This window comes from Caretta caretta, chromosome 2 (genome assembly GCF_965140235.1).
Source record: "Caretta caretta isolate rCarCar2 chromosome 2, rCarCar1.hap1, whole genome shotgun sequence".
Classification (NCBI taxonomy): domain Eukaryota; kingdom Metazoa; phylum Chordata; order Testudines; family Cheloniidae; genus Caretta; species Caretta caretta.
Window position 1 is genome coordinate 129071483 of NC_134207.1, and position 27247 is coordinate 129098729.

Genomic DNA, 27247 nt, shown 5'->3' on the forward strand with positions numbered 1-27247 from the left:
TTACCTGTGTTTCTTTCACTACAATTCTTTATGCCAAGGGAGATCACAGATGGCACAGTAATGATTTCTTATTCTTCTAGTGTCTAAAAGCCAGAATTGGCCTTAAGAAAAGTTATGGACCTACACTTAAAACTTATTAGAACTGAAGTCCTTTGCCAACTCCATTAAGTTCTTGAAATCATGTCCATAATTAAAGTCTCAGACATGTCTACACATATCTTCAGAGTATGCCAGTTATTTCTCCTAGTATGAGTCAGTGGTTATGTTATAGATTTGTGCTGTGCAGAAGTACTGTATTAGAGGTAGTCATATATTTATTGACTTTATGTCTAAATGGAAGAACTGAAGGCTATTACACTTATTAAAATGTAGTGGAAGAAATGAAAGCTGTTTGACCATTCTTTCACAGAACTGGTACTTGCATTCTCTCTTCACCTTTCTCAAAGCATATCCTTGGAATGTTAAGTGTGTCTCATCTGGAATGTGAGATTGACTGGCAGCCTTCACAAATTACATGCACAGAATTAAATGGCCAACTCCATATTATCAACCTGTGTGTTCTGCATCTTTGGCTTTATAATCTACAGTGATGTTTTAGAGAGATTGCTTCCCTGTAATTACTTGGCTTTCAGTCATTTTAAATTGTTCCAAAGCTAGTGAGCATGTATAGTAGATGTCCCTCTAGTACCAAGATTAAAGAGATGAAGACAACTTCTGATGGTAAGTGTTCTGCTGATATTGGCACTGACCTTGCACAAAAAATCACATGCATCCAGCAGTGTGATGAATGATTCCCTAAATGGGTATAAAAGATACAAGCAAAACTTGTGACTTGTTTTCAAATGACTTTTCTGACAACTGCATTAATATTAACAATTTTTTTTTAACATTTGTAAAACATTTTGAAGAGAAGAAATGTCGTAACAAACTCAATCCCACAACATCCTGTGGGACAGTTATGTTTCCTGCCTTTATTTTACAGAGGGGAACATTGAGGCAAATATTTTAAATGTCTTGTGCAAAATCAGAATTCATGTTAGAGGCAGGGTTAAACTCAAATGTTCTTGGTTTCCAGTATTGTGACTAATTTTATGTTTATATAAGTACTTATTGCTTTCCTGTGTGCACTTGGTGTCTTCATTTTCCCCTTTCTCTTTCTGTTACGCTAAACAGTGAAGCATTATCCAGCTTAATCAAATCTTAATAATTTGGTATGATCTCCCTCCTCAAGAACAAAAGTTAAAACATTTTCAGTCTAATTATGATATTTCCTTCTGGAGGGTAATTTATAGAATCATAGGACCTGAAGAGACCTTGAGAGGGCATCTTGTCCACTCCCCTGCACTCATGGCAGAACTAAGTATTATCTAGACCATTCCTGACAGGTGTTTGACTAATCTGCTCTTAAAAATCTCCAGTGATGGAGATTCCACAACTACCTCAGGCAATTTATTCCAGTGGTTAACCACCCTGACAGTTAAGTGTTTCCTAATGCCCCACCGAAACTTCCCTTGCTGCAAGTTAAGCCCATTACTTCTTGATGTATTCTCAGAGTTTGAGAACAATTCTTCTCCCTCCTCTTCGTAACAACCTTTTATGCACTTGAAAATTGTTATCATGTCCCCTCTCAGTCTTCTCTTTTCCAGACTAAACAAACCCAATTTTTTCAATCTTCCCTCATAGGTCATGTTTTCTAGACAATTAATTATTTTTCTCGTTCCTCTCTGGACTTCGTCCAGTTTGTCCACATCTTTCCTAAAATGTGGTGCCCAGAACTGGACATGATACTCTAGTTGAGGCCTAATCAGTGCAGAGTACAGTGGAAGAAGTACTTCTCTTATCTTGCTTACAACATTTCTTCTAATACATCCCAGAATTATGTTTGCTTTTTTTTTTTGAAACAGTGTTACACTGTTCACTCATATTTAGCTTGAAAACCACTATGACCCCCAGATCCCATTCTGCAGTACTCATTCCTAGGCAGTCCATTTCCCATTTTGTGTGTGTGCAACTGACTGTTCCTTCCTAAGTGGAGTACTTTTCATTTGTCCTTATTGAGTTTCATCCTATTTACATCAGACCATTTTTCCATTTTGTCCAGATCATTTTTAATTTTAATCCTATTCTCAAAAGCACCTGCATCTTGGTATCATCTGTAAACTTTATAAGTGTACTCTCTGTGCCATCATCTAAATCATTGATGAATATATTGAACAGAACTGGACCCAGAACTGATCCCTGCAGTTCCTAACATTTGATATGCCCTTCCAGCTAAATTGTGAACCACTGATGACTAGTCCCTGGGAATGGTTTTCCAACCAATTATGCACCCACCTTATAGTAGCTCCATCTAGGTTGCATTTCCCTAGTTTGTTTATGAGAAGGTCATGCGAGAGAGTATCAAAAGCCTTACTAAAGTCAAGATATACCTCATCTACCACTTTCCTCCTGTCCACAAGGCTTGTTGCCCTGACAAAGAAAGCTATCAGGTTGGTTTGACATGATTTGTCCTTGACAAATCCATGCTGTTGCTTATCACTTTATTATCTTCTACGTGTTTGCAAATTGATTGCTTAATTATTTGCTCCATTTTTTCCAGGTAAAGAAGTTAAGCTGACTGATCTGTTATTCCCTAGGTTTTCCTTATTTTCCTTTTTATAGATTGGCACTATATTTTCCCTTTTCCAGTCTTCTGAAATCTATGTTGTCTTTCATGACTTTTCAAAGGTAATTACTAATGGCTCAGATATCTCCTCAGTCAGCTCCTTGAGTATTCTAGGATGTATTTCATCAAGCCTTGGTGACTTGAAGACATCTAACTTGTCTAAGTAATTTTTAACTTTTTCTTTCCCTATTTTAGCCTATGATCCTACCTCATTTTCACTGGCATTCACTATATTAGACATCCAATTGCTACTAAATGTTTTGATGGAAACAGAAACAAAGGAGTCAATAAGCACCTCTGCCATTTCCCACATTTTCTGTTATTGTTTTGCCCCCCCTCTTTGAGTAATGGGACTACCCTGTTCTTGGTCTTCCTCTTGCCTCTAATATATTTGTAGAATGTTTTCTTGTCACCCTTCATGTCTCTAGCTAGTTTAATCTCATTTTGTGCGTTGGCCTTTCAAATGTTGTCCCTACATACTTGTATTACTTGTTTATACTCATCCTTTGTAATTTGACTTAGTTTCCACTTTTTGTAGAACTGTTTCTTTGAGTTTCAGATCATTGAATCATTGAAGATCTCCTGGTTAGATCAGGGTGGTCTCTTGCCATACTTCCTAACATTTCTATTCAGTGGGATAGTTTGCTCTTGTGCCCTTAATAATGTCTCTTTGAAAAACTGCCAACTCTTTTGAACTGTTTTGCCCCTTAGGCTTGCTTCCCTTGGGATCTTACCTAACCACTCCCTGAGTTTGCTAATGTGTACCATCTTAAAATCCATTTGCTTTATAGTGTTGTTTTCTCTCCTACCATTCCTTAGAATCATGAACTCTACCATTTCATGATTACTTTCACCTAAGATGCCTTCCACTTTCAAATTCTCAACCAGTTCCTCCCTATGTGTCAAAAATCAAACCTAGAACAGCCTCTCCCCTAGTTTCTTTCTCCAGCTGCTGGGAATTGGCGACGGGATGGATCACTTGATGGTTACCTATTCTGTTCATTCCCTCTGGGGCACCTGGCATTGACCACTGTCAGAAGACAGGATGCTGGGCTAGATAGACCTTTGATCTGACCCAGTATGGCCGTTCTTATGATTTTGTTAGTTTTTAAAAAAAGCCTCATCCACCTCTTTTTCTTGGTTAGTTGGTCTGTAGTAGCACCCATTTTATCCTTATCCAGAGACTTTCAACAAGATCGTCTCCTATTTCCATCTCAACCTCAGTCCAAGTGTATATATTTTTAATATATAAGGCAACACCTCCTCTCTTTTATTCCTGCCTGTCCTTCCTGAGCAATCTATACCAGTATTCCAGTCATGCATAGAATTCCACCAAGTCAGATGCCAACTATGCCATAGTTGTGTTTATTAACTAGCATTTCAAGTTCTTCCTGCTTTCCCCCCTTACTTCTCACATTAATATACATACATCAAAGATACTGATTTGATTTCCCCCCTATGTTGAACTACATGATGAACTTCTTCTGGGTCTCATTGACAGAGATACATTTTTAGCATTTTGATATGTGTCGCTGTGTTCATTGAGTAGTGAATACCATTTTCAACTTCTTGTCAGGGTGCTAGATATTTTTGACTTCTTACTGTAACTTACTCCTTTGCATGATCATTGGACATTGCCATTAATTGAACAGCCAAATAATAAACGTGTGACGGAAGGTTGTCTTGTGTAAATAAGTGAAACCAATGAAGTTACACAGAAGTAACCTGTAAGAATATGGCCTTTTCTATATCATGAATAAAGTGGGGTTTGTTAACCAAGCAGGCTGCATAGTGCTTCAATGGAAGCTTTGATAAAAGGGAAATTTCTTAAATTTCTTGCTGCCACCAGGTCTGGGAATGTGTACACCCTTTGAAGAGCTGGCATTGGATGTAGGAGAACCCAGGCAGTGTCTCCCCTCCCACCAATCATGTGGGCTGCAGGAAGGAGCCAGCCACAGATTCCACCTGGTAGGATCAGAAGCAGCCAAAGCTTTCCAGACAAAACAGAATGTTGTCTAACTTTCTCTGCCCTGTACTGATTTGATTAGCTCTTTGCTCCAGCCCTCCTCTCCCTCTTCACAGTCTCTTCACTTCAGCATCACTCCACACATGCCCTGTCTATTCTCACCTCTCCTAACCTGTCCTCAGTCCCTTCCCCTTCTTTTTCTTTCTATTTAGTTGATTCCCTCCTAAGAGGCTCCCACCTCCAAAAAAAATTGAACTAACATGATATTTGCCACCATCACATTGTTCACGCTTCCTATTTAGACAATGTCTTTCCATTTAGACAATATTGTCTCATTGTTCCTTGTAATTCCCCGTCTCTCTGTCTGCCATCTGTTTTCTCTTGTCTTATACTTAGATTGTAAGTCCTTGGAGGCTGGCAATGCCTTTTTCTTTTGTTTTTACATCACTTAACACAGTGGTATCCTGTTCCATGACTCAGACTCCTAGGTGCTGTGGCCATACAAATAATAATAATATATCACCTACAAAATTTTAGTCATACAAGTATTCACAAATGGCAAATAGAAATTCAAAGAGGACAAATCAAACTACAGTTGTGAATTTTAGACACTATTTGAACAAGTTTTTTGCTTTCCAACCAATTGTATTAACCATTTCTCATAAAGGTCTGGTTAGGGACACCAATAGTTAATGAGGTTTGTGATGTGAATATGTAATTCCTTGAGTGAAGGTGAAGCATCTCACCTGGGAATGCTCACCCCTGGCCCTCCATCAGTGAGGCATTAACAAAGTCAAACAGCCAAGGATCTAGTAATTCCCTGTTTTATTTCACTATCAATCATTAAAGCCCTGGGCCTAACTCCAGGTATTAACATTAAGCTTCTTCAGTATATTTAGAACTTGATTAAGCAAAATTGCTTGCAATGCTAAATGAAATGGTGCCACTTCTAACCCAATCATAGATAGATATGTCTTCAGATGTGACAGTCCCATATATGGAAACATCTTCACATTGAGATCTTACATCCATTTCTAGATTATGATATCTGCCACCTGCCTTTATAGAAAAGTCCTGCTGAAATTAATATAAAGTGATACCCTTCCTAGAGGATGGTTCCAACAAAAAGCCCTATGCATTTAAATAGAGAGTTATATTTCTGCTTTGGAATTCTATAGGATGGCTTAATCAAGTGTGTAATTTTCTACTGATTTTTGTGTCTAATTATTTTGTTACAATTATGTGTAAAGTTTCCATAGAACCTATTGACTTCATTCCCATTAAATGCTATAGGTCATTGTCAGCCAGGAAATGCTTTCACCATTATATCATGCAAAAGTTCTTTCAGCTTCCATAACAGCAACAACATAGAATTATAGACACTTGATATTTCAGTGGGTTCTAGTTGCCTCAGACAGGCAGGCTTCTGAACACAAAATTTTCCATCTTTGCTATAAATGTCTCCATCTGTTTCACATGTTATGGGTCATCTTGGTAAGAAGGCCAAACTGTGTGAGGATGATGTACAGGGAGAGGACTTTGAGGCCTTATTTCCATCATTGTGGCCTCATCACACAATTCTACCAGATCACTGACAGGATTGTATAATCACTGGACTATTCTATCTGTAAATCTTCTGACACCATATTTGGTTCAGCAATCTTGCTGGATGAATCAGTGGAATAAATCTAGCTCCTTGCAGGAATTAAGGTAAAGCCTGACTTCAAGTTGGAGGTAGTGATTATTAGATCATGACAGATATAACCCCTTCTTCACTCGCAGCCAAAAAATTGTCTAAATATAAGGATGGTCATATCCACATGTACATTGAGGCTGAAACAACTCAAGACAGACTCATAGATCCAATATCAGCTCAGATTAGACCACTGGGACTTTAAGGAGTTGTATTCTCAGAAGAGGCTCAATATGTCTTCTTTCTCTGTGTTGATGGTCAATAAAATGTCAGCATCTATTACATTATATGTCTACACAGGATAGGAAATCACTGGTCCTTATCCTGTTGCCCCTGGAGTTCCTTCAGCCCAGTAGGGAAGCAGGCAATGGATCAATGAGAGCTATTCCTCCTTGCAGTACAGCAGGCTCACATCAGAATTGCTCCTTGGGCTGCAAAGGAAGTGTTGGGAAGCAATTAGAGGAGCTATTGCCCACGACCACCATCCCTTACAGACAACTTTGAGTGAAGTACTTCAGGTTAAAAATCATAGGAGTGCTTTTTCAACTCATAATGAAATACAAATCTCATTTAAAAAGCTACCTTTGATGCCCAGGGGAACACAATTTGGACATAACTGGTATAGCGTGTGTTTCCCTCTTTTGGGGACCACCTTCCTGGTGTATGAGGGTCTGGCCAGAAGCCTTTCTCCTTAATTGTCCTTCCTATTCCTTTTGGCACCACTGTGAAGCAGTCTTAACACTTTCTCCCTTGTATTAACCTTGTGCACTCTCAGGATATACAAGCCCAAAGTATACATTAAAGATTGAGGGTTGTGTTATGATTTTGACAGAAAAAGAAACTTTCTTGTTTTTATAATCTTTGACTAAAGTATTATTTCCAAACAGGTGTTCTGTTAGTATTTCCACGTGACCATATGCTCTAAAGTGTTAAACAGATTATTGCAATTAAACTTAGTGCTCCATTTAAGTACAATAAAACACCTCAAATAAATGCTTTTATACTCCATGGCTTTTAACAATAATCTTAGCCTCAACAATGTTTCCTCATATAATTCCCAAAGATGTGATTAATGGTTTGTGACAGAAGCCACACTTCATAGTAGATACTAGACCTTTAGTAGAATGTGAACAATTAATACACTATTCATATTTAGCTCAAATCCATTATTGGCACAGTTGTGATACATGTGGTGATGAAAATAAAATATGTTGTTACAATCAAAAGCATGAAGAAGGAATTTAAACTGATGCAATATTCCAGGCAATTCTAGTTTATGCAGACAGCTCAATGTTGGTTTTACTCAAACAACATTTTTAGAGGTTGTAATATATGCAAAATAAGCACCATGTATAACTTGACTGAGTAACAAGCCGCACTGATCTGTTTAAGATTGTTGATAAGAGCACTAGTAGCTATTGCACCATAATATCTGTCAGAGCAAAGAATGTTATGCTTTGTATATCATGTTTCTTGTGGGATCACACCACTATTCCTTTATTATTGATCTTAATATGAATTAGTTTTTTGATCTCTATACCAGTTCATTTCATAATTCCATTTGTATTTTATTCCCTGGTGTGTCATATAATTTAATCCAGAATATAAAAGTATTAGAATTAAAGTGTATTACTATCTATTGTACTGTGTAGTACTATATATAACAGTTATCCATTTGGTGTAATATTCCCTGGATTCTGTATAAACTGTTGCCAAAGCTGTGTAACAAAATATCCAAATAATAAAATACGGTAATGAATGTGGCATTTATTTTAGTTCACCTACAAAGTACATCCTCCACTGTTTGGAATATCTGTAGAATTAATTTGTGTAATTTACATTCATATGATTCAATCTATATTGATATGTTACATGGTATATACCAGGTTAATGGTTCTTGAGCATCTTATCTTTAATGGTGGTCAAAATTGTAAAGCATTAATTTGACCAGTATTATGGGTAATTTGCTGGGGACACATTAGTTTACTAAGTGAAATCCTATCATATCCCATGTAGAAATAATTCATTTGAATAGGACTTTAACAACATAATTCTGTATCCAATATGGGAAAGTAATGGATGTCTAATTTAGCAGATAAAAAATGAATGCACGCCGATGTACATTTTTCAGTAGTACTCTGGGTACAGTTTGGAGGAGAGGGGTTAGTTGCTGGTAACACAGTTATGTTACTTTTAGTGTACAAGTTTAATAAAATGTAGACTGTTACAAAGTTTAATGTGTAATAAAAATAAATTATTCCTCCACTAAGATTGAACAGAATCTGCAAATTACAAAAGATAATTATGTTCTCCAATTGTAACTGATTCCAAATCATAAGAAAACCTGTATATGAAGTATTCACATAGTAAACTGCTAACCTGTGCCAGAAGTCTCTCCTGAATTAATGGTTTAACTTAAAGTTCTACTGTCCCTCTTTCCACCAGATTCTAAAGTTCCATATACCATATTAGCTAGTATATCTTATATTTTACTTTCACCAGGTACATGTTCTTCACGGGCTTTTAGCTGTGTGGTTTTCATTGAGGCTCATGATGGCAAGTGGGGTGGGGGGTCTTACTAAATGCTGTTATGCTCTCCCGTACGCTCTACCCTGTAAATGTTCTGTGAATAGTTTGACACAGTGTTGCTATACCAGAACATAGAAACTAGTAAATTATAAATATTGTGGCATCTTCCCATAATAAATTCCCTACCATCTGCTTAGTTGGAAAGGCTCTCAGTAACTTATGGTAAGAGAATTTCAGAAAATGTGAAACTTTTCTGGTAAACATAGTCATTATTACTAAAGAAGTTAGGCTGCTATAAGATTTATTGGATGGGTGCAGAGTTTAAATTTAATTTTCTTTTGGCATATTCTCACAAAGTAATTGCATGCGTATCTGTATTCTTAGTTGCAAAGGTTATGGTCAGTTCCTCATCTGACTCATTTAATCGGTTTTATTTTGGGAGCCATGTCCCTGTGCTGTATCCGATGTTAAAATATCAGTTCAAATGGGAATAGTCATGTGTCAGTTAAAAATTCAATCTGTTGGGTACTTGAGCTTGCAATCTTAGTATTTGCTTTCTAAAAGCATCTGTGTGTGTAAACCTTAATTTCACAAAAGTTCATTGGAAGTGAACACAAGTCAGAAATTAATTTTTGAAGTTTGACATTTTTTTGAAAACATTTTGCATTATTTATGCAGCTCAGACCTTATGACTAATCTTTTTAATTGAAATATGAAGTTGGTATATCTGGGCATTTCTCCATTATGATCACCAATGGCCTTTTAAACTAACATTTCTGAAAGGAAGATAAAGGGTGAGATCCAGAAATAATTATGCACTTCTTAGACAACTGAGTTATGCAGATATCTGCAGTGCATTACATCTTCAAAGTGTTTTAGTAATACTAACTACACTGTGTATGCTGTCTGTTTGACCATTTGTGTATAATTGTAGCAGCTGCAACTAATCAGGATACAGTTATTTACATGCATGATTAGTTTGGTTAAAATCTTTCCAAACCTTATTATTCTTGAATGCTGAAAAGTTCAATTTTCCTGATTAATCACATGATTTCTTGCTCAATGATAAACCAAGATTTCTCTCTTCACTATACATTATTGAACTAATTCCTGGTCCTGGAAAATAGTCTCAGAAGGTTTTCTGTTGTATCACTGCTCGCAACTGGGTTCATCCTTTACTACAAATCCTCTTGGACTCCTTGAATCAGATTTAGTTCCTCTCCTCTAGCTGAGCTTTCCATCTACTTATGTCTGCAAGAGAATACTCCCAACATTACAATTGCATTATCTATGGGCTTGTCTATACAAGACGGCTATGTGCACTGAAGGGGCGGTGTGAATTCTAAAGTACACCCTGATGGCACACACTCACTAGTGCGTGTTAATGTAATACTAAACAGTACTAAACTATTAGTTACTGCTAATGGGGTACTTAACTGCACAATGTTATGTTAACATGCACTAGGGAACTTCTAATGTGTGCCAGCAAGGCCTACGTGGATCTGTTAGTGTGCAACCTGGTGCACTTTAGAATTCACATCCCTCTAGTGTTCATTGCTACATCATGTAGAGGAGCCCTAGGTCTCATATAATAAGGACTTTATGAAGGTGTTCCTGAGACATCCCTTAACGCACTAGTTCTTAGCCTTGGATCTCATTAGTTTCTCCTCTTTTTTGAAGACAGAACAAACCTCAAACTCTTCTCTGTGGACAGCCCACTACACTTAAATCTACCAAACCATTTCAATTTCAGCTCCCCGAGCTCTATTTTTGACTGACAGGGTCTTCAATTACTTGAAGCTAGCCAGGCATTTTTGCTTCATTCCCCAGCTGCTGCTTTTGGCAGAACTTGTTATTGTAGTATTTCACTCACTACCCTTCTGGCTAGTATCCTCCTTACTGCTGGTGTCAACTGGGCCTTAGCTTCTCCTGAACTCAATGATAAGAGCACAGATAGAATACACTCTGCAGTAGTTCCCACAGTAGGACTTAACACTGTCTAATTATGCTTGTACATCTAAGTAAAACAATAGTGATACATATACTATGATGGTGTTGGATACAATAAAGATGTCATTCTCATTTGAATATGCATAACTACTTCACTCACAAGTGAAGAGAGTCCAGAGTAACCTATGTTGGTCTATTTTGCAACAATTGTTGGGTAAAAAATATACCCAACAATTAATAGACCTGAGAAAATTGTGTTCTGCTCACAGACAGCTTCAATTCAATGAGGCAAAATTCATAAATACATTATTACTTATTTAACCAAGTCTTGTATTTGTAGAGAACTCAAATGTCACTATAACACTTACCAACACATCCTATGTCCTTTCATAGCTGTGCAGTAAGGGGTCTTCAAAAATTTAGTGTGAAAAATTTTCAGTCATCACTGAAGATAATAACAATAATTGAACTTGATAAAATTACTGCAATGCTTTCATACTGCAATGCTAAATCATCAACCTACCTCATTATCATTTTTTCTTTTATTGGCTATATAAAATAACACCTAATCCAATTATGCGTACAACATGCTACTGCATGTTTAAAGCAATGATTAGAAAATTATATAGTAACAGTAAAGATGATAGCTGAAATAATAATAAAATCTTAAAAAACCTTGGTCAAATAAAATAAGCAGATCTTATTTAACGCCAACATCTTCAGAAACGGGTGCCTAAATTTAAGACCGTAAGTCACTGTTAAAGTAATAGTAGGCATGAGAGATCCAATACCTGCAGGTTTCCCTGAAGGATATTTTTTAACTTATTGATGTAAAGAAATTTTCTATTAATGTTTTTGAGTAGACAGTCGGTTTTGTTTTCTCACTTGAAGGTTGTTTATAAAGAAAATATGGGCATATTTGAACTCTTCTATGTCGTAACAGACCTGATTAATACACAGGTGTGGATGATGCATCCGATGAAGTGAGCTGTAGCTCACGAAAGCTCATACTCAAATAAATTGGTTAGTCTCTAAGGTGCCACAAGTACCCTTTTCTTTTTGCGATTACAGACTAACACGGCTGTTACTCTGAAACCTGACACAGGTGTGGGACTCAGAAGATTTTATGCAGTTTCTTAAAAACAATTAAAGGCACATAGCTACAACTTCTGGTATGCTCTTGATGAAAGTGAGTTCACTATACATAATACGTAGTCTTTATCATAAAGTCTGTACTCAGAGTATTTGTTTGGGATATATTTGTCATATGTGAGATTAGAAGAAAAATAATTATAGTTCAACAAATTTGCTAAAGAAAATTGGAGGAAAACTCAATCTCTGTACCTGAAATGAAAAACAATGTCTAAGGTAAATCGTTTAGGAGCCTTAAGTTTGATTGTTTTAAGGGTGGAACCTATTCTGTGTTCACTATGCACAAAAGTAATGATATATTACTTTGGATAAGTGTTTCTCAACCAATGGGTTGCAGCCTCCTTGAGGAGGAGGTGTCACAAAAGGCAGTCAGAATGCAGGGAAGGGCATAAGGCACTGAAAATTTTATCACAGTCTAAAATAAAAGAAAATCTCACTCCCCCATTCTCCACAATCCCTTAACCCTGCAAGGACAAGTATCCACTGTCAAATTCTTAAAAAAAAAAACCACACACAAATAGAATTAAATAAGTGTATAATTGTTGTCATTGGTACATTTTTACTCTAACTTGTATAGTAAATGTAAGAGGGTTGCAAAAAAATGATTTCAAATAAGGGGTAACCAATCTGAGGGACACCAATTTAGATTGTTTGTTCTGCCTATAGTGTTGTCGGTTTTAAGAACACAAGGGCATTTCACCCTTAACTGTGAATGCCTTCACGTTCATTGCTTCTTGTAACAAGTTTAATATTTTAATTTAATTTGATTGCATGATTATAGAACATTGTGCTTCTACTATTCTTAATTTCTGTATGCTAATCTATGCAAGGCACCTTCTATCAAACACGTCAGGACCTCTTGCTAGCTGAAAGTGATTAATCAAACCTGCAAAACTCTTTCATTATCAGTATTCATACAGTTATACCAGACATTTAGTACCTTTCCATTTCCGAGATTTTACAATAGCTCTCTTTATCTGAAGAACTCAATGGTTTTGTACTAAAAGGTAGGTACATGAGTAACATATGGTGCCCAAATATTTATCTTAAGTATTAACACCCAAAGGACAGATTAGCGGACAAAAGAGAGATGGTGAAAAGTATCAAGTTCCGTCATGGAATCTAAAGTTTTTACTGTGGCAAGTGTTCTGAATGTGTTGCAAACTTATAATTTTTATAATTTAATATAAAAATATGTTTGCAACGCAGTCAGAACACTTGCCACAATAAAACCTTTACATTGCATTATGAAAACTGACACTTCTTAGTACCTCTCTTTTGTTTCCTCCAAAGCAGGGAATAACAGGATGTCAAAAGAGCCCCCTCAGTGCAAACTGCATTGAGTCGAATGGACCTGAATACCATTTATTCTCTTTAAGAATGTGTAAACCATTATGAAGGATCAGGCCATTGTTTACATTATTCAATCAAACCTTGAACCAAACCCAAACAAAGCCTCTCTTGAGGTTGGAAAAAAAATGTAATGATTCTTTCAAAACACGTTTTATTCAATTTATGATCCATATTTTGCAATTTGAGGTCCATCTGGAAATATAAGTGTAATCTGATTGCAATCTCCAGCCTTGTTGTACACACTGGTTTCAGATAGTTCTAACTACTGTTAAAGTAATAATGCATCTGTCCTTTGGGTGCTAATCTGAATTGAGCCAATGCTTTGAACCTTATTAAGTTTACTCACATTTACTATAGCAAGAATGGTTGGTAGGTATGAGGAAATAGTTCAAAACTTGTAGAATGTGCTTGGAATACTAAAGTTGTAATCCCAGCCTCTTTTATATTTCTCTCCTAAAATCTCAGTCATTATATTTCAAGATGGACCACAAATAGCAATTATGGATTATAAACTGACTAAAGTATGTTTTGAAAGAATCATTAAATGTTTTCCCAACTAGGGAAATGCTGTCTAGATTAAATTGCTATAAAGTGGGTGGACAATAGGTTGAAAAACTACTCAGAGTAGTCATCAATGGTTTGCTGTCAAACTGGAAGGATGTATCTAGTGAGGTCCTATAGGGATCTGTCCTGTGTCTGGTACGACAGTATTCAACATTTGTATTAATGTCTTGGATAATGGAATGGAGACGATGCTTATAAAATCTGTGGATGATACCAAGCTGAGAAGGATTGCAAGCATTTTGCAGGACAGGATTAGAATTCAAAATGACTTTGACAAATTGGAGAATTGCTTTGAAATCAACAAGGTGAAATTCAATAAAGACAAGTGTAAAGTACTAAAGTTAGGTGAGAGAAATCAAATGCACAACTAGAAAATGGGTGATATCTGGTTAGATGGTAGTACTACTGAAAAAGGATCTGGGGATTAGAGTGGATCACAAATTGAATATTAGCCAACAGTGTGATGCAGTGTTGAAAAAGGCTAATGCCATTCTAAGGTGTATCCATAAGAGTGGTGTATGAAAGGCAAGGGAGGTAATAGTCCCATTCAACTCAGTACTGATGAGGCCTCAGCTGAAGTACTGTGTCCAGTTTTGGATGCCACACTTTAAAAAAGAAGTGAACAAATTCAAGAGAGTCCAGAGAAGAGCAAGAGAATTATAAAAAAAAAAAAAAAGTTGGAAAACGTGAGCTATGAAGAAAGGTTAACAAGGACTGCACATATTTAGTCTTGAGAAAAGAAAATGGGGGTACATGATAACAGTTCTAAAATATGTGAAGGTCTGTTATAAAGAGGACAGTGATCAATTGTTCTCTGTGTCCACTGAAGGTAAGACAAGAACTCATTGGATTAATCTGCATCAAGGGAAATTTAGTTATATATTCAGAAAAATCTTTCTAACTGTAAGGGTAGTTATGTAGTGGAATAAGTTACCAAAGAAGGTTGTGGAATTACCATCATTGGAGGTTTTTAGGAACAGAATAGACAAACACCTGTGATGATGGTGTTAGGAATAAATGTTACTGATTTAGCATGGGTGACTAGATGACCTATCAAGGGCCCCTTCAGTCCTATAAGGATCACATTGGGAATAAGGAGGGAGATGTCCCTTTCTCCAATAGGGAGCAGAGGTTTTGGATGAGATTAATTATTGACTTTTTAAAATCCCATTACTTCTGTCATATGTAAAACCAATGTAAATGGGAATTTAAAATATTTGAAAAATGTCAAGCTGTTTAATTGGTATTAACACATACACTCCTATGCATCTGTTTTAAATGCCTGTATATACAGGATAGTTCAGAAGAGGATCTGATTACAAATGGTATTAACAAATAAATATGAATGTCACAAAGGCCATGGTTAACTTGAAAGAGTGAATCACATGTTTTTAGTTAGGGCATTTAATTGCCTCCCACACACAAGAACACAACTTTACAGCAGGTTGAAAATACATAGTATTTGTATCAAACACAAGTGAATCTCTTTAAAATGATGTAAATTAAAGAATAAGAAGTTGGGGAAGCCAGGAAATATATAGTGAAGGTTCCACAAATGATTTAAACTCTGACTTGTATTCTTGCGCATCCATTATCCTAATGGATAATACAGGTAACTTAAATATCATAACTTCAGAAATTCTCCATGTAATTGACTGTATATGAAGTGTCATGCATTCCACACAGTGCTTATGCCTCTCTCTTCTCCATAGTCTTCACCACAGTCAAAGTGGTACTCTGATGTGTGTAGATAGCATGTGTCTAAGTGATGTGAGGTCATTATGTAGAGTGTATGGGGTAAAGGTGCATATTTGCCCTGTGTCTATCAGCATGTCAAAAGGAAGGTGATTTAGGGAAATACAATGGAATGTCTGGTATATACATAAAGAATGGGTTGGAATGGTGAACAGGAGAATATTTTGTCTGTGGACCGATGGTTCTGTGTAGGGAAGACTGCATCTTATGTAGAATATAATACAATATGCTGTGATCATTGGCTGATAGCAGGAGAATGAATTGTGAGATGGATCAGGTCACCATCCTGAATATTCAGGTAAATGTGAAGTTTTTGATTTGTAGTCTGTGTGCCTTCCAATGTGGTGAGTATGTTTTTAATTTTTTTAATCTCTCTTGTTGATAATGTTCCTGCATTGCCAGTGAGGGTCCACCCTTGGATGGAGTTTGAAGATCTTCAGATCTGCGGTAGGAACTTTTTTCTTTAGTGCTGCATTATCTGTGCTACATTGCTTTGATATGTAAATGTAAAAGGTTTGGTGTAAACTGTCTCATATGGATGTCTTTATTTGCCAGTATAAAACGACTATGACTAACTCATCTGAATTTCTTCAGTAGCAATATTTGACTTTTGCAAATGACCTAATGATGAACCCAGTGACTCTGCAGCCATTTGTCAGGGCCATGCAGGGCTCGACATGTTTGAATTACCCCCTTTAAAAATTCCTCCGTCATAAGACTTCATTGTGGCCCAGACAAACCTGATGACAGTGTCTTTGTCCCAGGCCTGTGGGAGGAAAGACAAGATGCAAGGGACGTGTGGTTTAATTAGGCCACAAGTTGATTAACTTCTCTGGGAACTATCGGCGATAACTCATATGATGCAGGTCATGAGTTCTTCATTGATTGTTTTCACCTGGTCAATAGCCCCCATACCTCCCATTGCTGGGACACCATTGCATTCCCCTCAGAATAGGCTTAAGGAGTTGGAGAAAAGGAATTGTCTACTTGTTATACTACGCTTTAGGAACCCCAACCCTGTTCCCTGCCTTCTTTAAGGGACGATTTCCCCAATTCTAGTTTGTCAGGGAACCAGATTCCCTATGGAATTAATACCTGCACTGTACTCCTTCCACTAGGAGTTCTTCATCATTCTGCCCCTCCAGCCACTTGCCTGTTCCTGGCAAAGAAGAAGCCTCCACTGGGGGCAAAACATGTGCATTTAGCTGCCTATTTTTTCCACTGCTACCTTGGATACCTCTCCTGTGATCCTGGGGTGATTTCACCCAGTCCTCTCTGGGACCCTACTGGTCACCCTGGAGGCTTCTGGGGACCCCCAAACCTACAGGGAACTCTTACACACCCATGTGTAACCACAAGAGGCTCCTTTGGTGCCTTCTTGTAGTTGCTAACCTGTGTGTGAGAGGGACCTCAGGCTGGAGGGTCAGGATTTATATACTCTTTCCAAATATTCAAGAGCCAATGGCTTCCCTGAGCCTCACAGGCATTCCCACACTGTCTTGGCCTCCCAAATATCAGGGGAGATGAACTCTTCCACTACCCATCTTTTCCTGCTAGTCGAAACAAAGATCCCCACCTTTTGAAGTGTATTTTAGCCATTTGGAGCCTGTATGCACACCATAACAGTGAGTATAACTTTTACTCCATAAAAATGATTTATTATTTGGCAATACAATAATTTACCTGTATCCAGTTCTATAATAGTATAAGGAACGGAGTGTGAAATATAGAATACAACTTTTTCCTGTGTGGTTCATGGAATTGGGTACATACATTTTGGTGTGTGTGATATATATTTCCATTACAATTGTTAAGAATGGTTTTTGTAAATACATGTTTATGGAATTATCACACGCTATTTCATTCTGTGGCTTGGCAGTACCAGTGCTTGTGTTTCTAGACTATCTCTGGACTTTGGAAATTCTCTCATTTCAAGTTAATGCCATCACGTGCTTAAAAGAACTAAAACATGTCATTTGAAAATCACTTTGGATCCCTCCAGTTTAGTATGAAAGGGATTACCTAGCAGCAGTCACTCAGGAATAACAAGATACTCTGCAGATTATATTGGTAGCAAATTAGTTATCCTTTTATTTTTGTGAGGACATATTTTGTTTACATACAAAATGATGGCAGTAGCAGGAGCTTATGAAAAATAAAAGCAAGTGTGAAATCTCAGATGTGGGGGATAGAGGTATGTAAACAATTCTACAGTAATTATATATAATTAAGCTATTAAGAATATATGAGCAGGTAAAAGGATAAAGATACAGAAAGTATGCTTTACTTATTACTACCCCTTTGCAGATTTTCTGCTTGGGTGGAACCAAATTAATGCCTTGCATCATACATACTTCAGGTGCACTTCAGTCATTCCTGCTCTTGTGGACCACAAGAGAACAACAACAAAAAATTGTACTCAGTAAAGCCTCCAGTGACATGATACACCTGTGATTAGAAACACATATAAAATGTGCACAATACTGTATCTATTTGTGGGGAAAGAAGAAGGATGGTCATGGATCAAATTAGGCCAGTTTGTGGTGGCTCAGCAAGCCAATGCTTTCCCTAGTGGCTGCCATTTTGTGCTGTAGAACATAAACTTTCCTTAAAGGGGCATGCACACTACACAGGTCTCGAAAGGGTTAATGAGAGACTGAGGGACTAGTTATATTATCTGGATGCATCTGGAGAGTGGGCCAGGCTTAATAAGAGATGAAGCCCAACTGGTGAGGAGCTGGCTAGTGATAATAAAAGCAGAAAGTTTACAGCAGAAGGGGACTACAAGGAGAGAGTCAGCAGTCACTTTCTAGGATTAGAGAGACTGGGGAGCAAACCCTTGTATCCTCACCTGAGTAGAAGAGGCTGGCAAGCAGAAAGGATTAACACGGAACAGCCACCAGAATGGATCAGGCTCTGTTGGGAAGCCATGACAAAAGGACAGGATCTGGATTCCTAGGAAGAGTACCCTGAGAGGCATTTAATTGAGAGGTACACAAGGTCAGGCCCAAGGAGGTTAGAAGTGGATTTATTTTATATTCCTTTGGTGGAATTTTCTTAGAGGATTTTAATTGAGGGCCCTAAGGGCCCTGGCCATGAAACAGGGGTGGATCCAGAGATGCTATAGGGGAGAAGGGCTTCTCCCTACCCAGCCTAAGGAAACAGCAACAAGGAGTGGAAATGAGTAGACGTTTGCTGCTTGCTATAGAGTCTCTGGGTTGAAACCTGGTGTAGATGGAGGGCCAGCTTCCCCGTCAGCTACGAAGGTGGCATGAAGCCCCTGCAAACAGGATAAGGACCCAGGGAGAACCCTGAGAGATGGGTGAGAGGACCATAGGGCCCAGGGTTGGAGACAAAGCCCTTTAAGTGAGGAATTTGGGGTTATTTGTTACCCCAGAATGGGTGGACTAAATTGTGACCTGGCTGGAGGGCCAAGTTACGGGAAGAGAGACTACCATAGAATGCAAGAAAGGGTTGTAGGGAGCTACTACACCATGTCTGACCACAAGGAGGTGCTCTAGTAATGAGTAAACTCTTTCTTAGTGTGGAAGAAAGTTTCTGGGCCACATGTCTTCAGGGAGAACTTTCCAAATGGGAACAGATTATCAGCCAATGCAATGTTGATTTTCTGACCCTGAAACAATAGCTCTGGGAGGTGTGAATCTTTCTTTCAGCACGGGGTTAATTTGTTAGTCTAACAATAATAATTTAAATGTCACATTATAAAATATTTAACAGCTCATAAAGCATCCAAAAAAGAGTGGTGAGCGTATAATTAAGATATGCACAACGTGTTGTGACTTTTCATTTTGCAGTCATCACTGGGTGGAGTTTTTTCCCAAAATAATCTGTGTCAAAAAAGCTCTGAATAAGGAGGCTAATTCTTAAAATAACATAATTCTAGAAATTCATCTTTGGTTTGTGTTAGGGCAAGTGATCTTAAAGTGAAACTTAATTGGAAATGCTTCCAGTGTCAGCCCTTTTAAAGAGATAATAAGAACTAAAATAACGAGGAGTCCTCGTGGCACCTTAGAGACTAACAAATTTATTTGGGCATAAGCTTTCATGGGTTAGAACCCACTTAGAACTGTAGCTATAAGTTTTGTTCTAGCCCATCATCACAGCTGCTAATGCTGAACATTATTCTCCTAAAACTAAATATTACGAGCTGTGCAATCATGGTACTCCCATTAATGTTAACAGAAATCTCTACCTACAATATGCTGAATGTTGCAGGTGAATTCATGATTCACCATTTTTATAAGCTCATTTCAATGTACTCAAAATATCAGACTTCTTCTTGATGTGCAAACCTTTCCACATGATAAACTTTAACATTTTGAACTATAAGATAACTACGTGAACAAATACATAAACAGTGCTTTCACATTGTACATGTTGGATTTTTTAATGCATTCAGAAGGGTGACTCTAATCTTTAGTGAATATCAGCTTCCCATTTTCAAATTTTCATTATAAATTGTTAGCGAAGTTTTTCTCTGCCAATTGCAAGGAGAGCTCTCTTTAGCTGACTGTCTTGCAGAAGTGCCTAACCAATCACTGGTGAAAGACATTGAAGGCATACTAAGCTTATAACAAATATTATAACTTTCTGTTTAGGTAATAGGTGTACAATATAGTGTTAAGCATTTTCAGTCTCTCTCAGATATTAAGGTTGTATGTTTTGTATCTGAGTAAAACCTAGAGGACCTTTAATTAAATTGAAGGTGTGATGACAATGGAAAGACAAACATAGATTCTCCAGTTTCAAAGCTACTGTTGCCTTAATGAAATTCACTTCTGGATTTAAAAAAATGTAACTCCCCTTGCTCTCAGTGGAGTTCTACCTCTTTATGGTAGCAGTGAGCTTCATCCTCATTTTCCATTTTAAAAAGATGTTTTCATAGCAACTACACAAACAGAAAGAACGGAGATGCTGATGGTACATTCAAATTTGCTATGAAGGGGAAAAGACTTATGTTAGATATGCAGAATGGATTTGAGACTCATGGTCAAAATGGTTATGTATTGTGGCAGAGCTCTGATCTTGTCCCTGTGGGTCCCGCGCTTCCAGGCAGTTTATGCTAGATTCAGAGGCTCACAGCAATGCTCCACATAGCCCTTCTCTCTCTAGGGCCAGGGATACAGTCTACTGAGCCCTTTTCATCATAAGCCAGCAATGGAGGTTGGTGAGAGAATTCCCACAGTCTCTGTTGCTCCTACGGCCTCATGCCAAAACAGTTTAGCCTCCTGTCCTGACAGGGGCCTGTTTTCCCCTCCCAGGAGGTGTTTCTGTAATGGTGGGTTGGGGGGAACCCGGGCCCGCCCTCTACTCCGGGTTCCAGCCGAGGGACCCAAATGGTAGCAGCTGTTGGCAGCCAACCTTTCACTGCCAGAGTTGCTACATTTCCCTGGACCACTTCCCCACAGCTCTCCTGCTTCTCCCTTACCAATGACTTGAGGGTGTCTTCATTAACCAGCCCTTCAGACACAGCCCTTACTCTCCTCTAGCTCTCTTCTGCCTGACTGGAGTGAGTCCTTTTATAGTATCAGAGGGGCCTTAATTGTAGACGGGTGGTCACATTAGCTTAATGGCCTCACCTGACTCTTTGCAGGTTAATTGGAGTCAGGTGTTCTCATTAGCCTGGAACAGCTCCTGCTCTGGTCAGTCAGGGAACAGAAAACTGTTAATCCAGTGGCCAATATATCTGCCTTCTGCTACTCTGCTGTACCCAACTGGCGTGTGTCTATCACAGTACCTTGGTTTTCAATTGAAATGTTCCCTTCTGAGATACTCCCATGCTCCAAAAAAGTGTTTGCTCTAGTTGCATATTGCGTCCAATTCAGACACAATAAAAGCAGGTGCCTTGCCTGTACAAACAACTCCTTTGGATCTTTCTGTGAATAATTGGTTCAAATGGAAGTATTCATGATGGGCTCAAAGATCAGCCTTTCAGAACAATAAACAGGAAAGCAAAGCTACTGTAAATATGAAGCAACTAAGTAAGTGGGGAGAGATACCTGAAGAGGTCTATCTTAAAATAGGAAGGTTGCATATCAAACAATAAACTTCAGATGAGAACACTCTGGTAAATAAATGCCTTTTGCTACAGCACAAGAATTTGTGGGGGTAGCTTGGCCCAGACCCACAAAAGTATTTAGGCTCCAAACTTCTTTTTGGGTCCTTATGACTAGAAAAATCATGGTTCCATATAGTATGTCCTTATATACAAGCACAGGAAAGGGACATATTTTTCTGATGCTGAAATGTAAAAAAAACACCCCCCCAAACTTCCCTGTTGGCAGGAATATAGTTGAACACTGAATTTATATTCATTATCAGTCTGACATTTTCACTTCAGTGAAGTGACATATGGGGACAGTAGTCGGTACACCATTCTATACCACCAGGTGGGAGGAAAGCCCAGTGTGTGATAAATAACATCAAAAAGAAGAAGTAGCTTGCATATCAGTGAACGATAGGAATACAAAATTGCAATACTGGCTCAGACTAATTGTCCATCTCATTGGCCAGAGGAAAGTGGAAGGAACATGATAATAGAGTAACCAGGTCATGGGTAAATTTCTTCCAAACGTCCATCATTAGAGATTGGTTCATGCGCTGAAACATGGGGTATTAGTATTTGGAATCGAGACCTGACCAGAGTCATTCTATGGAATTCTGTTTTAAATAGGATGAACCCTCTTTTGAAAATGTAACCTATGCTAAAATTGTTTGGCTCTTTGTCCCAATTTAGTGGCTCAAGGGCTTATTTATTCTGAGTACCAACACAAACTGGAGTCCTGTCAGTGCATCTAGGTAGCTTAATCAAACCAATCAAAATCAGATAGATGAAATAACAATGTGTGTGGATTTGGCACATTAGCTTAGCCCACTCCCAGGAACTGAAGAACTCTCTCACTCTAGAAGCAGCCTTTTGCCAGGGGACTTACATATTTTCCTTAACTGATGATCAGTGATAGCTGTCACCCTTCCCTCCAGGCATCTAACACAGTAATATATTTTAAGGAGACTATTTTTTTTCTTTTGTCAGCAGTTTCATCACTTCATTCTTAAGTTCCTTCCAAATTGCTGAATTTAGACCATCTTGTTCCTAGCAGAATTCTCCAGTCCCCACTTGGTCTGCCTGATTTTTATTCTGAATAAGCGAAAATCACTCCACTTTGAGATGCATGTGCGGACCCTGAGCATGCTCAGTTGAAAACCCAGAATTTCTAAAATGGTGCCCTGGCAAAGAGCCATGTGTGGGTGGGTGGATTGGCAGAATCACAGCTCTGAGATAAATGACAACAGAAAGCATGTGCAAGATTGTTGGCTATTGAGCATGTGTAGTAAGGGGTGACAGAGAGGTCAGTTAGCTGAGCAGCTAGCCAGTTTTAGCCCACTCATACCAGTCACAATTTATTTTAAAGATTAGACCTGTCAATCATAATTCTGAGATAATGGTTGGTACTGAGCATGTGCAAGTGGGGTAATTGCTTAAAGGTATATAAGAAAGGCACAATAGGCCAGTATAAAAGGCCAGAAGCCAGTTTCTTAGTCTGAGGCGGCGAGAGAGAGAGACACGATCAGGAGAAGACTAAAGCCAGCAAGGGGAGCCAAAGAAAAGCTGCAGAAAAAAAGGCAGAAAAGCTGCAGCAGAGAAAGAGAGAGGAGAAAACTGAGGCAGAACTAAACTGAATGACTAGGAGCTGAGCAGCAATGGTGATTAAAAGAAAAGTGCCAAAGAATGTATAAAGCAGCAGCAGTGATTTTAAAGAGATACCAATTGTCAAGGTTCCTTCCCCACTCTGAACTCTAGGGTACAGATGTGGGGACCTGCATGAAAACCTCCTAAGCTTACTTTTACCAGCTTAGGTTAAAACTTCCCCAAGGTACAAACTATTTTACCCTTTGCCCCTGGACTTCCACTGCCACAACCAAACTTTATCTGGGTTCCTGAAAAAATGTAGTTTTGAAACATCTTTCCCGCAAAAATCTTCCCAACCCTTGCACCCCACTTCCTGGGGAAGGTTTGGTAAAAATCCTCACCAATTTGCATAGGTGACCACAGACCCAAACCCTTGGATCTTAGAACAATGAAAAAACATTCAGTTTCCTTACAAGAAGACTTTTAATAGAAGTAAAAAAGAATCACCTCTGTAAAATCAGGATGGTGAATACCTTACAGGGTAATTAGATTCAAAACATAGAGAATCCCTCTAGGCAAAACCTTAAGTTACAAAAAAAACACACAAAGAAATATTCATTCTATTCAGCACAGCTATTTTCTCAGCCATTTAAAGAAATCATAATCTAACACATCTCTACCTAGATTACTTACTAAATTCTCAGACTCCATTCCTGGTCTATCCCCGGCAAAGACAGAATATAGACAGACACACAGACCCTTTGTTTTTCACCCTCCTCCCAGGGTTTCAAAGTATCTTGTCTCCTCATTGGTCATTTTGGTCAGGTGCCAGTGAGGTTACCTTTAGCTTCTTAACCCTTTACAGGTGAGAGGATATTTCCTCTGGCCAGGAGGGATTTTAAAGGGGTTTATCCTTCCCTTTATATTTATGACACCAATGAATTTATAAAGTAAGCTTGCCATATTTTAATTTTTAGAGTAGTATAGTTTAGCATAGTATTTAACGTGTATGCTTGAAGTGTCTGTGTGTTTTAATTGCAACATACCTGTGTAAACTTTAAAGCAATTTAAGATCTGCTGTCAGTCATTTGTTACAAACTGGCCACTTGTAACAAATAGCTTTGTTTAGAATCATTTGAACTATGTACTATTGTAGTTTGAATGTTCTTTAACTTGCAATAAGGGATTTATTTCTCAGGGATTTAGTTTTTTGGTTAGGATTTTTAGGATCCACTGTATTAGCGATTATTACTTACATTAATAGAATATATTTTGGTTTTGGAAGGAATACTGCCTATGTCAATTACTTTATCGCAGGGGTCTCAAACTCAATTTACCTTAGGGCCAGTGCCAGTCCTCAAATCCTCCCGGTGGACCAATAATGTCACTGAAGATGGTGTTCAGAAAAGAAAACATTTATACAGAATTTTTTTATTTTGAATTTCTTAGAAATAATAAAACTGTCATACAACTTTATACAATTATTCACCTGCCAGAGAGTTTAATGTTTGCCAGACACCTGGTAACACTTCAGTTCTGTCAGTTTGCAGTGACGAGCAGTTGAAACCTTCAGGATTGCAGCCAGGTGTGCATCACATAGTTGTGTTCAGTATTTTGACTTGATTATATTCATTGTGGGGAAAAAGACACTGCCTGCATGGCTGACTCTGCCTGGCAACTAGTGATGGTTTCTCTGTCCCTCTCCCCCAGCCAATCAGAGCTGTGGGGGCAGCGCCTGCAGCAGACAGAGCCGGAAGTGTGGCTGCATGCATCTCTCTTCCATGGGCCACAGTGGGGAGTGCTTTATCGGAAGGTTATAGCTGTGTCATTTAGTGTTTTCCTTAAAGACTCCAAACTTTTACCTGGGAAGAACAGATTAAGGGGGCAATAGGAAGGTTATTATAGCAGCATCCCGAAATTCATTTGCGGGGGGGGGGGGGGGGGTAACAATCTGGGCTTGGTGATTTGCTGCTCTTTAACTTATCAGTTTGTTCCTGTGTACTCTTTTTTGATCTCTAAATAACTGACCATCTGATATTTATTACTCAAAGATGGTAGGTATGAGGTAAATCTTTTCCCTACATATGTGGTGAAAAAAGAGCTGTGTGAGTAACTGATTTTTTATTTCTTTGGGGGAGAGGGGGTTGAACAAAAAAAAAAAAAATTGAGTCAGACAAAACATTTAGTTTGACCTGAAAGGAAACATTTTATTTTGTTTTTGAGATTTTTACATTTCTACAAAAAATGGAATTTAAATAAAATTCCAAACAAAAGTTTGTTTTGAATCAGTCAGAATGTTTCATTTTGAATATATCAAAAAAGACTTACTTTTTCTTTTTTTTCCCAAATGAAACAATTCCGCAATTTCAACATAAATTTGAGACATTTCTGTCTACCTGAAGAAAGTTTCATCTGTAAATTTTCACCCATCTTTAGTGAAGACTGATGCTTCTTCCTTCACTGCCCCATTTATGCTGTGATAATCCAGGCAACCCACTAATCCTCACTGAAGTAGGATTCTTATATTAGATCTCAAGAATTTTTGCTTTTATATTTAAGGCTATTTTCTCCCAATTCCATCTTAGCCATTCTAATTTTCATCATATATTTTCGGTCATAGTTTATGAGCTCTTTCTTTTGGCTTTATTTGGTCTGAATATTTTGTTAAAAAAGGATGTAAGTAAGGAGATAAAGGAAGAAAGAGGCACGCGTCAAGACCCTAATTGGGCCCTGGGTGATTGCTACTTCCCACCACCCAACACAGATGTCATGAGGTTGAGTAGTGCCCGTATAAGAAAAATTAAAACTACTAGTTATTCCTCAAAAAAGATTTTTAATGATTTTTTACTATAAAAACAACACAGACAAAATAAGAAGAAGTAAAGACCAGCATTGGATAAGAATTAATATAAATGGCAGATTATGCTGAAGACAAGCACAAGTACATGTAAAGTTACGAACCATTAAGGAGCTAATGAACAGCTGATCCTGGCACGTTACACTGAAAGCCCTGAAGACAAGCATATGTAAAGCTATCATCCACCAGTTATTTACCACTGGTTTTACACTATAGTATCGATACAACTGAGATCAATTTAGCTCAAGCAACCAAACTTCTTTACTCCAAATCTTACCCTGCATTCGTCCGAAAAATATGTTACCCTTCAGTCGGCTTTTTCCACACTGGCCAGATACAGACAGTCGAGAAGTGCATGTCCCTTCGGTTCGGGGGTGTGGATCAGGTTTCCCTTATGACCAAACACACACACAGTCCCGTGCCTTCGTACTTTTTATCTGATCTGTTGGCCGTGTTTCAAAACAGACCAACCAATCAGGGTGGACCACATCGTTAATGTGGTCAGTGTGGTTGCCCCAATTGTATAATTGATGCATACTTATCTCCTTATAGCCAATTGTCAGCTAATTGTATAATTCAGGCCTATTTATCTCCTGTAGCCAATTCAGTTTTAAGTGTGGTTGATGTGGGTTTGCTTAGTTCATAGGAGTAAGCAAAAAGTTGCTTAGTTGCAGCGCATCCTGACCACAAGTCTTAACTTCCTGTTGCAAATCTTGCTTTTTTAGAGCTTCCGGAATTTGGCAATACTTTTGTTCAGTTTAAGCTTGACAGTACAGTTGTCCAAATTATTCACAGTAAGGTAGACTCAATAACTTCTTGTACCTTGCCTTTTAATAATCATACTTCCCCCACAGGTGTTTTTTCATTCCATTTTATATACGGATATGATAAGCTATACATAGACTCCAACTGGAGTTTAATTATTTTAATTTTCTCACTTTTGGTTTTATTCTCTTTAACTGACATTATTATTATTTAATCACCCTTTTTAAAAGTTTGCTGTCTTAGTGCTAGTTTTTGATACTATCCATCCCCCAAGGCTTAACTAAATTTGTAATTACTACTAATGCATCCACTGCTGAATAGTTACTTCTTGGATCAGCTCCCCTGTT

At 38.0% G+C, this 27247-nt stretch overlaps 1 long non-coding RNA gene across 1 annotated transcript; it reads right to left on the bottom strand.

Annotated features, from left to right (window-relative positions):
- Positions 1-5439: 5439 nt before the first annotated feature.
- LOC125632038 (uncharacterized) lies at positions 5440-26521 on the bottom strand. The gene is made up of 2 exons (XR_007355151.2): positions 26413-26521; positions 5440-6755 (listed from the first exon to the last, which is right to left on the bottom strand). It is a non-coding gene; the product is annotated as an uncharacterized LOC125632038 (long non-coding RNA).
- Between the last annotated feature and the right edge of the window lie 726 nt (positions 26522-27247).